Source organism: Anomaloglossus baeobatrachus, unplaced genomic scaffold (genome assembly GCF_048569485.1).
Source record: "Anomaloglossus baeobatrachus isolate aAnoBae1 unplaced genomic scaffold, aAnoBae1.hap1 Scaffold_5475, whole genome shotgun sequence".
Lineage (NCBI taxonomy): Eukaryota > Metazoa > Chordata > Amphibia > Anura > Aromobatidae > Anomaloglossus > Anomaloglossus baeobatrachus.
The window spans coordinates 1-15054 of record NW_027444856.1 but is presented as its reverse complement, the minus strand read 5'-3'; the positions used below and the strand labels follow the sequence as shown (position 1 = coordinate 15054).

General features: G+C 46.5%; 1 long non-coding RNA gene across 1 annotated transcript; it reads right to left on the bottom strand.

Annotated features, from left to right (window-relative positions):
• Positions 1–14230: 14230 nt before the first annotated feature.
• Positions 14231–14781, bottom strand: LOC142283790 (uncharacterized). The gene is made up of 3 exons (XR_012745387.1): positions 14670–14781; positions 14519–14577; positions 14231–14418 (listed from the first exon to the last, which is right to left on the bottom strand). It is a non-coding gene; the product is annotated as an uncharacterized LOC142283790 (long non-coding RNA).
• Between the last annotated feature and the right edge of the window lie 273 nt (positions 14782–15054).

Genomic DNA, 15054 nt, shown 5'->3' with positions numbered 1-15054 from the left:
CAGGTGTATATAGGGGTGTAGTATAATACAGGTGTATATAGGGGTGTAGTGATGTAGTATAATAGAGGTGTATATAGGGGTGTAGTGATGTAGTATAATACAGGTGTATATAGGGGTGTAGTATAATACAGGTGTATATAGGGGTGTAGTATAATACAGGTGTATATAGGGGTGTAGTGATGTAGTATAATAAGGTGTATATAGGGGTGTAGTATAATACAGGTGTATATAGGGGTGTAGTATAATACAGGTGTATATAGGGGTGTAGTGATGTAGTATAATACAGGTGTATATAGGGGTGTAGTGATTGTAGTATAATACAGGTGTATATAGGGGTGTAGTGGTGTAGTATAATACAGGTGTGTATATAGGGGTGTAGTGGTGTAGTATAATACAGGTGTATATAGGGGTGTAGTGGTGTAGTATAATAAAGGTGTATATAGGGGTGTAGTATAATACAGGTGTATATAGGGGTGTAGTATAATACAGGTGTATATAGGGTGTAGTGATGTAGTATAATACAGGTGTATATAGGGGTGTAGTGGTGTAGTATAATACAGGTGTATATAGGGGTGTAGTGGTGTAGTATAATACAGGTGTATATAGGGGTGTAGTGATGTAGTATAATACATATGTATATAGGGGTGTAGTAGAATACAAGTGTATATAGGGGTGTAGTAGAATACAGGTGTATATAGAGGTGTAGTATAATGCAGATGTATATAGGGGTGTAGTAGAATACAGGTGTATATAGGGGTGTAGTAAAATACAGGTGTATATAGGGGTGTAGTATAATACAGGTGTATATAGGGGTGTAGTGCTGTAGTATAATACAGGTGTAGTATATAGGGGTGTAGTATAATACAGGTGTATATAGGGGTGTAGTGCTGTAGTATAATACAGGTGTAGTATATAGGAGTGTAGTATAATACAGGTGTATATAGGGATGTAGTGCTGTAGTATAATACAGGTGTAGTATATAGGAGTGTCGTATAATACAAGTGTAGTATATAGGGATGAAGTGATGTAGGTTATCACAGGTGTAGTATATAGTGATGTAGTGGTGCAGTTTATTACAGGTGTAGTATATAGTATATTACAGGTGTATATAGGGGTGTAGTGATGTAGTATATAGTGGTATAATATATAGAGGTGTAGTTTATTACAGGTGTAGTATGTGGCGGGTGTAGTGATGTAGTATATGGGGATTGTGTGTGTATGCATGTATACATTGTGTGTATGTGTATATATATATAATATACACACATAGTATATGTGCGTGTGTGTATATATATATATTGTAGAACCGAGTTAATATTAGATTAGTCCGGCCCTCTAAAACCATCCCAACTTCTCATGCGGCCCCATGGGAAAATTAATTGCCCACCCCTGATATAAGGTATCACAATGATGGGATAGGGAGATCTAGTATTCCATGATGTTAATCCCTACCTAGCAACGGAGGTCAAATACACCTTAATTTTTGGGTGCCCCCCGTTCCTTGGCGGCTAGCCCTATTTGTCCCTGTCACTATTTCTGACCTAGAACCACCACCAGGTGCAGTGTGCTGGAGTGTTTATGTGGTCATGTGTCATAAGTCATGAATCATAATTTAATTATACCCAATTCTCATGTAAATGTTAAGATTCTCAATTCTCAGTTTTCCAGATTCCTATATGGCTATGCAACTGGGAAGATACATGAAAATAAGGGTCTGAGCGAAAGATATGATGGACCTGAGGTCCTAGTACTTATCCTGCCAGGACTAGTCTTGATCCCGACGCATTTCCCCCCAACGTTTTGGGGTTCATCAGGGGATGTATATGTCGCGGGCGGCGGGCGCTGCGCTCCCTAACGCTCGGGTCCGGCGCTGCTGCTGCTCGGTGGCTCAAGCGGTGGGCCGGATCCGGGGACTCGAGCGGCGCTCCTTGCCCGTGAGTGAAAAGGGGGTGGTTTGTTTGGGGATTTAGTCCGTGATGCCACCCACGGGTTGTGGTGAAGATGGGCACCACCGCTGCTAGTGACGGGGATCCCGGGAGCGATGGTAGGGAGCAGCTGGGATGTTGTTTTCCCCCTCCTTGGGTAGGGGTTGGTGGTCCCGGGGCCCGGTGGTGTTACGGGGAGGCTGGATGGTCGGGATGCAGGGTTGCAGGCACGGCGCGGTGCCAGATGGCATGGGTGTACTCACTCAGACAGAAAGTCACAAAGTCTCCGGTAAACCAAACGGCTGGATGGACAGGTCCCGCAGCCGGCCGCAGTGTCTCTCCTCCGACAGGTGATGGCGGCTGTCTTTCCCTGCACCTTTGTGTACTGTCTTGACTACAATGGGTTCCCAACGGTAGCCCGCTCCCCGGTGTATAGATGCCGGAGGAGCCCGTTTTGCCCGCAGGCGCTGGTCCTTGGGTCTCCAGCCTGTGGCGGTAGCTGTATACCCTCACGGTGCGGACGTTGCCTTCTATCGGGTCTTTGGTTGTTAGGAAACCCCTGGGGTTCCGGTCACTATCGGATTTGACCTTTGTCGGCGGCTCCAAGCCTGGTCGGGGTCCGAAGGCACTGCCTGTGTGTGCTGGCTTCACTTCGCTGCCCGGTCGGTACCGGCGGGCCACAGCCCAACCCCGGTCCTACGGTTCCGCGTTGATCCACCACTCCTGCAGACGGCCACCACCGTCTGCCAACCTTGCTGTCAGTGTCCGGGCTCCTACCCGGACACCTCAAGTGTTTACTCCTCCACTCCTGAACTCCTCTGCTCAACTCCTAAAACTCAACTCAACTGACACTTTTCCCGCCTCCAGGCCTGTGAACTCCTTGGTGGGTGGGGCCAACCGCCTGGCTCCGCCCCACCTGGTGTGGACATCAGACCCCGGAGGGAGGCAACAAGGGTTTTGTGTCTGGCTAATGTAACTGTCTGGGGGGTGGGGTGTGAATGTTGTGCCTGTGACGACCTGGCTAGTCCAGGGCGCCACATTTATATATCAAAATGTCTCTAGTCAATTTGGGCCATCAATCTCCTCATTTTTTGTCCATGAATTAGATAGATAACATTGTGTTGTCCTTATGTGGGTCCAGTTGGTGTCCGGAATCACCCTGTCAGGTGCTGGACGTGGAATGAGACCCCCTCCCAGGTCAGCAATACTGTGGGAGGCTCTGTAAACAGTGAGTGCCTGCAATGGCAACGTTTCACTGTGGCATCAGCCTCTTGGCCACTGCCCTAATTCAGGACCTCACATAAGTATCACACATCACCACTTGTTAGTCACTTTTATATTTGGAGATTATTCCAGTATCTTACAATCAGTTTAGCATTTTAATGAAATTAATAAACGTGACGTTTTAGAGAGGTTTTTTTTCTGGTTTAAATAAGTGATCCTCTCTATTATAATTTGATATTGGTTTGATAGAGTAATACCCAGCAAAGGAGGGCGCCGTGAAGTGGCGCTGGGCTAGTATTACAATGGCCATTATAATATTCTAAATACCGCCAAAAAAATGTTTCATTAGGTGGAGAATTTTTGTGGTTGTGCAGTGTGCGACAGATTTTTCTTTTTCACACACACACACACACACACACACACACACACACACACACACACACACACACACATATATATATATATATATATATATATATATATATATATATATATATATATATATATATATATATATATATATATACACCTTTTCCCATATTTCAGGCTTCAAACATAAAGATAAAAATGTTAATGTTCTGGTGAAGAATCAACAACAAGTGGACACAATTGTGAAGTTGAACGAAATTTATTGCTTATTTTAAGCTTTTTTTAAAAAATAAATAACTGAAAATTGGGGCGTGCAATATTATTCATCCCCTTTAAGTTAATACTTTGTAGCGCCACCTTTTGCTGCGATTACAACACAAGTCGCTTGGGGTATGTGTCTATCAGTTTTGCACATGGAGAGACTGAAATTTTTGCCCATTCTTCCTTTGCAAACAGCTGGAGCTGAGTGAGGTTGGATGGAGGCGTTTGTGAACAGCAGTTTTCAGCTCTTTCCACAGATTCTCGATTGGGTTCAGGTCTGGACTGTGACTTGGCCATTCTAACACCTGGATAGGTTTATTTGGGAACCATTACATTGTAGATTTTGCTTTATGTTTTGGATCATTGTCTCATTGAAAGACAAATCTCCGTCCCAGTCTCAGGTCTTTTGCAGACTCCAACTGGTTTTCTTCAAGAATGGTCCTGTATTTGGCTCCATCCATCTTCCTATCAATTTTAACCATCTTCACTGTCCCTGCTGAAGCAAAGCAGGCCAAAACCATGATGCTGCCACCACCATGTTTGACAGTGGGGATGGTGTGTTCAGGGTGATGAGCTGTGTTGCTTTTACGCCAAACATATCGTTTGCGATTGTGCCCAAATAGTTCGATTTTGGTTTCATCTGACCAGAGCACCTTCTTACACATGTTTGGTGTCTCCCAGGTGGCTTGTGGCAAACTGTAAACAACACTTTTTATGGATAACTTTGAGAAATGGCTTTCTTCTTGCCACTCTTCCATAAAGGCCAGATTTGTGCAGTGTGCGACTGATTGTTGTCCTATGGACAGACTCTCCCACCTCAGCTGTAGATCTCTGCAGATCATCCAGAGGGATCATGGACCTCTTGGCTGCATCTCTGATCAGTCTTCTCCTTGTTTGAGATGAAAGTTTGGATGGATGGCCGGGTCTTGGAGATTTGCAGTGTTATGATACTCCTTTCATTTCAATATGATCGCTTGCACAGTGCTCCTTGGGATGTTTGAAGTTTTGGAAATCTTTTTGTAACCAAATTCCGGCTTTAAACTTCTCCACAACAGTATCACGGACCTGCCTGTTGTGTTCCTTGGTTTTCATGATGCTCTCTGTGCCTAATACAGAACACTGAGACTATCACAGAGCAGGGGCATTTATACGGAGACTTGATTACACACAGGGGGATTATATTTATCATCATCAGTCATTTAGGACAACATTGGATCATTCAGAGATCCCCAATGAACTTTTGGAGTGAGTTTGCTGCAGTGAAAGTAAAGGGGATGAATAATATTGCACGCCCCAATTTTCAATTTTTTTTAAAAAAAGTTTAAAATAAGCAATAGATCTCGTTCAACTTCACAATTATGTCCCACTTGTTGTTGATTCACCATAACATTAAAGTTTTTATGTTTGAAGCCTGAAAGGTGGGAAAAGTTTGAAAAATTCAAGGGGGCCGAATACTTTTGCAAGGCACTGTGTGTGTGTTTATATTATATATATATATATATATATATATATATATCTAATATATAAAGCTGAATGTGTGTATGTATGTGTGTGTGTATGTATGTATGTCTGGAATTGGCATCTGCACAGTCGCAGCTGCAGCCACAAAATTTTGCACACTCACACGTCTGGACCCCGAGAGCGTCATAGGCTATGTTTTGAGGGGAAATTTTAACCCTGCGCTTTACAGTTATTCACCAAAATACCTGCCTCCATTAAAGCGAATGGAGCTGGGAGCCACAGTGCAGCTAGAACTTCAGAAGAATGCGCAGCCACGCCCTTAAATGAAATGTTGGCGTGTCACAATGCAGCCAGGGAAAGAGACAGACACAGACAGGGTAAGAAACAGACATAGACAGGGTAAGAGACAGACACAAAGAGACAGACAAAGAGACAGACAAAGAGACAGACTGACAGGGAAAGAGACAGACAAGGAAAGAGAGGGAAAGAGAGAGACAGGTTAAGAGACAGAAACAGACAGGTAGAGAGACAGACAAAGAGACAGAGACAGACACAGGGAAACAGACAGACAGGAAAGAAAGGGAAAGAGACAGACAGGGTAAGAGACAAAGAAAGGTAAAGAGACAGACAAAGAGACAGACACAGGGAGAGAGACAGAGGGAAAGAGGGAAAGAGACAGACAAGGAAAGAGACAGACAGGGAAAGAGACAGATAGGGAAGTGACAGAGATAGACAGGGAAAGCGATCGATAGATAGACAGGGAAAGAGATTGAGACAGATGGAGAAAGAGACAGAGACAGTCAGAGACACAGGGAAAGAGACAGACAGACAGAGAGAGACAGAGAGATATATACAGATGGGGAGACAGACATTATAATTACATTTATATCTATTTGTTTTGTGGTTTTTGTGTGCAGAATACATTTTTGTTAATACATTCTATTTTGTTAACAGCAGTTATTAACCCGGGCGAAGCCGGGTAGTACAGCTAGTATGTATATATAATTAGTTGTAGTACCCGGCATTGTCCCTGTGTCTCTCTCTTTCCCTGTGTCTGTTTTTTTTTCTCTGTCTGTCTTTTCCGGTCTCTGTCTGTGTCTCTCTTTCCCTGTGTCTATCTCTTTGTCTCTTTCCCTGTGTCTGTCTGTTTCTTTCCCTGTCTGTCTGTCTCTTTCCCTGGCTGCATTGTGACATGTCTACATTCTTCTGAAGTTCTGGCTGCATTGCGGCCCCCAGCTTCATTGACTTTAGTGTAAGCAGGATTTTTGGTGAATAACTTTAAAGCGAGGGGTTAAAAGTTCCCCTCAAAACAGTCTATGACGTTCTCTGAGTCTGTGCAGAATTTTGTGATTATACATGAGATGGTGCGGATTCTTGTAGTGGACATACAAACACACACTCAGCTTTATATTATATACTAGTTGTAGTACCCGGCATTGCCCGAATAGTAACTGTTTCTCTGACTCTCTCCCAGTCTCAGTCTGTGTCTCTCTTTTTGCCTGTCTGTCTCTCTCTGTCTGTTTCTTGGCCTGTCAGTCTCTGTCTCTTTCCCTGTCTGTCTCTGTCTGTGCCTGTCTCTCCACTGACATCATATTACCTCACACATAAGCTTCTTATACTAATAATGTCCTTCGTTGCCTAGAGCAACCAATCACAGCTCCTATTAATGACGTGCAGCTCCCAGCTTCATTTGACTTTATTGGAAGCAGGTTTTTTGGCGAATAACTGTAAAGCTGTAAAGCACAGGGTTAAAGTTTCTCCTGAAAACAGTCTATGACGTTCGCTGAATCACATGAGGCGTCTGTGCAAAATTTTGTGATTATAAATGCGACGGTGCGGATTCCTTTAGTGGAACATAAACACACACAAACTGTAATACTACTGTATGTTCTGAGGATTTCGATTGCGTTAGGGCAATGACAACAGAGACGAGTTCTTGGTACAAGATGTTATATAATATGTCACCACGGTAGATACACAACGGGAATAAACACAGTAAAACAACACACAAAACGGAGCGAAGGGGATTCCCGGGGCCACGCACCGGACTCCCCCAGGGAGACCACCAGAGCGAACCCCTGTACAGGGACTGTCCGGCAATCAACCCCGGAAGGCCTAAATGTGCGGCAGCCGGTACACAAGGGGCAAGTGGTATAGTCCAGGAGTGTCCGTACGGGATGATTGTCCCGAGTGGTTACGAACCGGGCAGAGTGCTGATCAAAGATGGCAGACGGAGTCCGGGCACAGCTTGAAGAAAACCGGGTATGGTCCAGAGTCGGTCGGTAGAGTTTCAGGAGAATCCAAGGCAATCAGGAAGTAGAAACAGCAAAGCAGGAGCACACAGCAAGCAGTATACTCAGGCACTGGACTGGGCTGAGAGGCGGCCTTTTAAGCAGCTGGACAGGAAGTAGGGCAACAGAACCTTAAACTCCATGTTAACTGAGGGCAAGCTCATTCAAAAGAGAACTGGAAAACCTGGAAACCTGACATTACTCCCCCCCCCAGAGACGGCCTCAGGACGGATCAGGGCCCGGCTTGTCCGGGAACCGTCGATGAAACTGAGCGATCTTCCGGGGTGCCCGAATGTTACCCACCGGTTCCCAGGAATCGTCCTCGGGGGCGTACCCCTGCCAACGTACCAGATATTGAAGCCGACGACGATGGAGCCGGGAGTCAATAATGTCCTCAACCACGAACTGCTCCTCGCCGTCGACCATCACAGGCGGAGGAGGAGGCACAACACGACCACGAAACGTATTAGGGGAGACAGGTTTGAGGAGAGACACATGAAAGACCGGGTGTACCTTTAGATGGTGCGGCAACCGTAGCCGACAGGCCACAGGGCTCACGATCCCGGTGATCTTAAACGGACCGATGAATTTTTGTCCCAGCTTCTGCGAAGGAACACCCAATCTCAGGTTTTTGGTGGATAACCATACAGAGTCCCCTACCTTGTACATGGGTGCCGGTTTCCGGTGAGTGTCTGCCGACCTCTTGTAACGCTCCTGGGCCGTAGCCACAGTGTCCTTTAGAACCTCCAGATTCTGTCGAAGCTCTGTCAATCTGTCCTCCACCGCCGGCACCGAAACCGCAACCGGTGACCTAGGCAAAACATTCGGATGATAACCCAAGTTAGCAAAAAAGGGCGTTACCTTAGTGGAGCTGCTCTGAGTGTTGTTATAGGAGAACTCCGCCAACGGAAGCATCTTCAACCAATCGTCTTGGAGATGGCTGACATAACATCGAAGGTATTGTTCCAGGGTTTGATTCGTCCGTTCGGTTTGCCCATTTGTCTGAGGATGGTATGCAGAAGACAAACAGACATCAATCTGGAGTGCCGTACAAAAGCCCTTCCAGAACCTAGACGTGAACTGCACGCCCCGGTCAGAGATGATCTCGTCTGGTACCCCATGCAATCGGAATACGTTCTGGATAACCAAATCCACTGTCTCTGCGGCTGAGGGAAGACCGGTACACGGAATGAAGTGAGCAGCTTTAGTCAATCGATCCACCACCACTAAGATGGTATTGTGCCCGCCTGAGACTGGCAACTCCACAATAAAATCCATGGAGATAGACCCCCAAGGGCGAGATGGCACGGGTAACGGTTGGAGGAGTCCCGTAGGAGCCACACGAGGGACCTTGCACCGGGCACAAACCACGCATGAGTGGACATAGTCCTTTACATCCTTTAGACAGGTAGGCCACCAGAAAAAACGGCTCAGAAATTCCTGCGTCTTCTGTACCCCCCTATGACCAGCCAACACGGAGTCATGGACCAACTTGAGAACCCGAAGTCTTACGGCCTCCGGGACATAAATGCGTCGCTCTCTCAACCACACACCATTCCGAAGAACAAGAGTTACATCATTCGGGGGGGCAGCAAGAAATACGTCACCATCATAGGCCAGCTTGATGTCCTTCCACAAGTCCTGGTCCTGGATTACTCCAACGAAATTGGCATCCGATAACACGGTCTGAGACGGGGTTCCAGGCACGGAGTCCACGGCGTGGATTCGGGACAAGGCATCAGCTTTCCCATTACGTGAACCTGGACGGTATGTAACGACAAAATTGAATTGGTTAAGAAATAGGCTCCAACGGGCTTGCCGTGGAGACAGGCACCTGGCAGACTTAAGAAATTCCAGATTACGATGATCTGTGAGTACTATCACTTGCTGCGCGGCTCCCTGTAAGTGGTGTCTCCATTCCTTGAAAGCGGAAATAATCGCTAACAATTCCTTGTCCGCAATGTCATAGTTCCTTTCTGCAGGGGACAACCGGCGGGAAAAGAAAGCACACGGATGTAAGAGACTCTTGTCCCCAGTCCTTTGAGAAAGGATGGCCCCTAATGCGTAGTCGGAAGCGTCGACTTCCACGATAAAGGGAAGTGCGGGATTCGGATGTACCAATATAGGCGCTGAGGTAAAACAAACCTTGAGACGATGGAAGGCTTCCTGGGCCTGGGCGGACCACACAAACTTCTGTCCTTTCTTGGTTAACAGAGTGATGGGACGAACGATTTCTGAAAAATTACGGATAAAACGTCGGTAAAAGTTGGCAAAACCGACAAAGCGTTGTACCTCTTTGACGTTACCCGGTTCCGGCCAGTCCAGAATTGCTTGTATCTTGCCAGACTCCATGTTCAGTCCCTGAGGAGAGATGACATACCCTAAGAATTGTATCTGTGAGCAATGGAATTCGCATTTCTCCAGTTTAATGTACAGGTGATTTTCCCTCAGCCGGGTAAGTACGGTCTTGACGTGCTCCTGGTGTTCCTGTAAGGAATCAGAAAAGATTAGGATATCGTCCAGATAAATCACCATGAATTGGTCCATGATATCCCTAAAAATATCGTTAACTAGATGTTGGAAAGCCGCGGGAGCGTTACAAAGTCCAAAAGGCATCACTAGGTACTCAAAATGTCCATACCGACATCGGAACGCGGTCTTCCACTCGTCTCCGGGACGTATGCGAAGTAGATTATATGCCCCACGGAGATCCAATTTGGTGAATATTTTTGCCTGTTGGACCCTCTCCAATAGCTCAGGAATCAACGGTAACGGATACCGGTTCCGGATGGTTATTTTATTCAGTTCCCGGTAGTCAATACAGGGTCTCAGAGTCCCCTCTTTCTTTTTCACGAAAAAGATGGGTGCCCCTGCTGGTGAGGTAGACGGGCGAATAAATCCCTTGGCTAGGCTCTCATCAATGTATTCTTTTAGTGCTTCTAGCTCAGGTGCCGCCAACGGGTAGACATGGCCAAACGGAATCTCCGCCCCTGGAAGTAAGTCTATGGGGCAATCATACGGTCTATGCGGGGGAAGCCGATCGGCTTTTCTTTTGTCGCATATGTCAGCAAAGTCATCATAAACCGGGGGTAGAACAGGTACCTGTACAGTGCCCTCCGCATTCGGTGTTACTGGAACCGGAACAGTTGGACTAATGGTCGGACCACTCTGCGGTGGGAAGGTTATTTCCTTAGTTTCCCAATCGATGACCGGATTCGTAGACCGTAGCCACGGAATACCTAAAATAATCGGAAAATGAGGAGAAGAAATTATCATGAAAACAAGGGTCTCCTGCTGACCTGGCTTCATCACGCATTCTAGCGGTACTGTTTCCCGATCCACTGGTCCAGAGCTTAACGGAGATCCGTCTACCGTCTCCATAGTAACCGGTGAGGATCTTTGCTGAGTCCGGATACCGTGTTTCCTGGCAAAAGAGGAGTCCATGAAATTTCCCCCTGCCCCAGAATCTATCATTGCAGAGGTAGGTATTAGATGCCCCTCCCACCGGATCTGAATGGGGAGCGAGCAATGGGTATATTTCCCTTCTGAGTCCTTCGGTGAGGTTGACATTACAGTCAAGGGAAATACCGCATCCAAGTGCCCACTTGCCTCAGAGATATCGGACTCTGCGTCCGTGTTGTCACACTCTGCCATGGCTGCCAATACCTTATTTGGGCGATTCGGACGTTTCGGGCAGTCGATCAAGAAATGATCCGATTGACCGCAATAGAAACACAAACGCTCACGGAGCCGGTGTTCGCGACGTTCGTTGGTCTCTCGCTTTTGCAGAGAGTCCACTTGCATAGGAACGTCCTCGGCCTCCCGTGGTGTCCTGAGAGCGGGTTCTCTAGAAGGAAACGCAAAGTTGTTTACACGGTTTACAGCTGCCCATTTTTCCTGTCTACGCTCCGTCAAGCGGGTATCAATACGCACACAGTGCTGGAGAAACAGTTCAAACTCCCCTGGAGATTCGGAACGAGCTAACTCGTCCTTGATGGTACCGGACAAACCTTTTCTGAATACAGACAATAATGCATTGTTTCCCCAGTCGGTGTCTACCACTAACCTCTTGAACTCAGTGGCGTATTCAACGACAGAACGCTTTCCCTGACGTAAGGAAAGGAGAGCCGATTCAGCGGTAGCACGGCGATTCGGATCATCAAACATTTGCGCCATTGCGTTCAGAAAGTCATCCAGGTGATTTAAACGGATGTCCCGATTCTCTATCATAGGATTAGCCCAAGCCAGTGCTCGTGAGGTTAATAACATGATTATACATAACACTTTGGACCGGTCAGAACGGTAATAATCAGCATGTACATCAAAAAACAGTATACATTGGTTCACAAATCCACGAAACTGACTACGATCACCATTGAAACGGAATGGGGGTAACCTAGGCATACCGGCAGCTGATACGGACGTAGTGGGGACGGCTTCCTGAGCCTCTACTCTGACTTGCAAATCCTGAATAGCCGGACCCAGTACCTGGTGATCATGGCCCAGCTGTGCCTCCACATCTCTGAGTTTAGTTTGCACCACCTCCATCTCCTGCTGCAAGGAGTTGATCATGGAAAAGAGCTGATCTACTCGTGTCTCAGTCATTGCCCCAGCGAAATCCTCTTAGGGCCTGAGTATAATGTAATACTACTGTATGTTCTGAGGATTTCGATTGCGTTAGGGCAATGACAACAGAGACGAGTTCTTGGTACAAGATGTTATATAATATGTCACCACGGTAGATACACAACGGGAATAAACACAGTAAAACAACACACAAAACGGAGCGAAGGGGATTCCCGGGGCCACGCACCGGACTCCCCCAGGGAGACCACCAGAGCGAACCCCTGTACAGGGACTGTCCGGCAATCAACCCCGGAAGGCCTAAATGTGCGGCAGCCGGTACACAAGGGGCAAGTGGTATAGTCCAGGAGTGTCCGTACGGGATGATTGTCCCGAGTGGTTACGAACCGGGCAGAGTGCTGATCAAAGACGGCAGACGGAGTCCGGGCACAGCTTGAAGAAAACCGGGTATGGTCCAGAGTCGGTCGGTAGAGTTTCAGGAGAATCCAAGGCAATCAGGAAGTAGAAACAGCAAAGCAGGAGCACACAGCAAGCAGTATACTCAGGCACTGGACTGGGCTGAGAGGCGGCCTTTTAAGCAGCTGGACAGGAAGTAGGGCAACAGAACCTTAAACTCCATGTTAACTGAGGGCAAGCTCATTCAAAAGAGAACTGGAAAACCTGGAAACCTGACACAAACACACTCAGCTTTATATTATATATATCTAACATATAAAGCTGAATGTGTGTGTGTGTGTGTTCTAATATATAAAGCTGAGTGTGTGTGTGTGTGTGTGTGTGTGTGTGTATGTCCGGGATTGGCATCCGCACCGTCACAGCTACAGCCACAAAATTTTGCACACGCACACTTCTGGACCCCGAGAGCATCATAGGCTATGTTTTGAGGGGAAATTGTAACCCCGCTCTTTACAGTTATTGGCCAAAAAACCTGCCTCCATTAAAGTGAATGGAGCTGGGAGCCACAGTGCAGCCAGAACTGCAGAAGAATGTGCAGCCACGCCCTTATATGGAATGTTGGCGTGTCACAATGCAGCCAGGGAAAGAGACAGACACAGACAGCGTAAGAAACAGACATAGACAGGGTAAGAGACACATAACGAGACAGACACAGACAAAGAGACAGAGACAGACACAGGGAAACTGACAGACAGGGAAAGAAAGGGAAAGAGACAGACAAAGACATGTAAATAGACAAAGAGAGACACAGGGAAAGAGACAGAGGGAAAGAGACAGGTAGGGAAAGAAAGGGAAAGAGACAGACAGGGAAAGTGACGGAGATAGACAGACAGGGAAAGAGATAGAGACAGACGGAGAAAGAGACAGTCAGAGACAGACACAGAGAAAGAGACAGACAAAGAGATAGAGAGACAAAGATATATACAGAGGAGGAGACAGACATTATAATTACATTTCTATCGATTTGTTTTGTGTGCAGAATACATTTTTGTTAATACATTTTTTTTTGTTAACAGCAGTTATTAACCCGGGCGAAGCCGGGTAGTACAGCTAGTATATATATATGTTTGGCACCAAAGAATCCCAACAGTGTGCAGCGTGCACTGTGAGAATTCAGAAGTTTGCAGTCACATTCTCACGCTAGATACGGGGGAGTACCAAGCGAAAGGAAATCCTGTGACTAGAATGAGGGACCCTGGGGCCTACCACTGGCCCTGAGGTCCCTCACCACCCTAGATAGGTTCTGCACCCATTGACTTCTATTGGGTTTGAGGTCCGGGGTCAAGTTCAGGTGCCGAGCCGAACTTCTAACTACAGTTTGGCAGAACCCAGTGAACCCGAACATCCAGGGGTCCGCTCATCCCTACTCCCGAATACTGCCTCCAGTCACTTATCATTATGTAACATAATTCTATACAGTAAAGTCACAACCAGACATAGAGACGGTCAATATGATTTATTTTTATGAATATTTTGTGTAAATTCCTTATCAGAATGTCTTTGGAGTGTGGGAGGAAACCGGAGAACCCGGAGGAAACCCACGCAAACACGGGGAGAACATACAAACTCCTTGCAGATGGTGTCCTTGGTGGGATTTAGACCCCAGTGCTGCAAGACTGCAGTGCTAACCACTGAGCCACCACAAGACTGCAGTGCTAACCACTGAGCCACCACAAGACTGCAGTGCTAACCACTGAGCCACCGTGCCGCCCGTGTGTGGAATATGTGAGAACATCGTCTGGAGCTGCAGCTGATCTCAGGATCTCTGCACATGATGGATCTGTCTCCATGGAGCCGATGAGAATCTGTGGATCTTGATGGAAATGACCTGGAACTTGTGTAGATTTCTGGAAAGAGAAGACGACAAGATATTACATCCCATCAACAGATTCCTGAAGGAAATACAAAGGAGCTGAAGAAAAGAAGCAGATTCTAATCTCTACTTACATGAAGTGCAGGTCGCTCTGATCCAATCCCTCAATGGTTTATAGACTTGGAGCTTCTGTCTGTAAAAAGGAAAAAAAACAACAATAAGTATTATATTACATGTAATATACAGATCATGGGGCGGAGAGAAGAGGAAATGAGGGGAACTCACCATCCGCTGTTTTGGGATGTCCACGTTCATGGTCCTTCATGCTTGGTGAGAAGTGACCAAAGAGACCAGAACAACAGGAAGATAAAGAGGATTTTTTACAGCCTTCAAAATAATGCAGATTTCTGTGAAGAGAAAATAAAAAATCATTATATCCAGTGGCGCAACTAGAGTTCAATGGGCCCCGCTGTAAGATTTGGACCTGACCTACCCCCCTCCAACTTTCCAGTGCTGTGCTTTACCGCTTTCCCTCAGCACCTGGCTTTTCCATGCTTTCCTATACATCTTTCACTCAGCACCCAGCTTTCCTAATGATCTGCTATATATATTTTCCTCAACACCCAGCTTTCCTATGCTCTGCTATATGTATTTCTCTCAGCATTCAGCT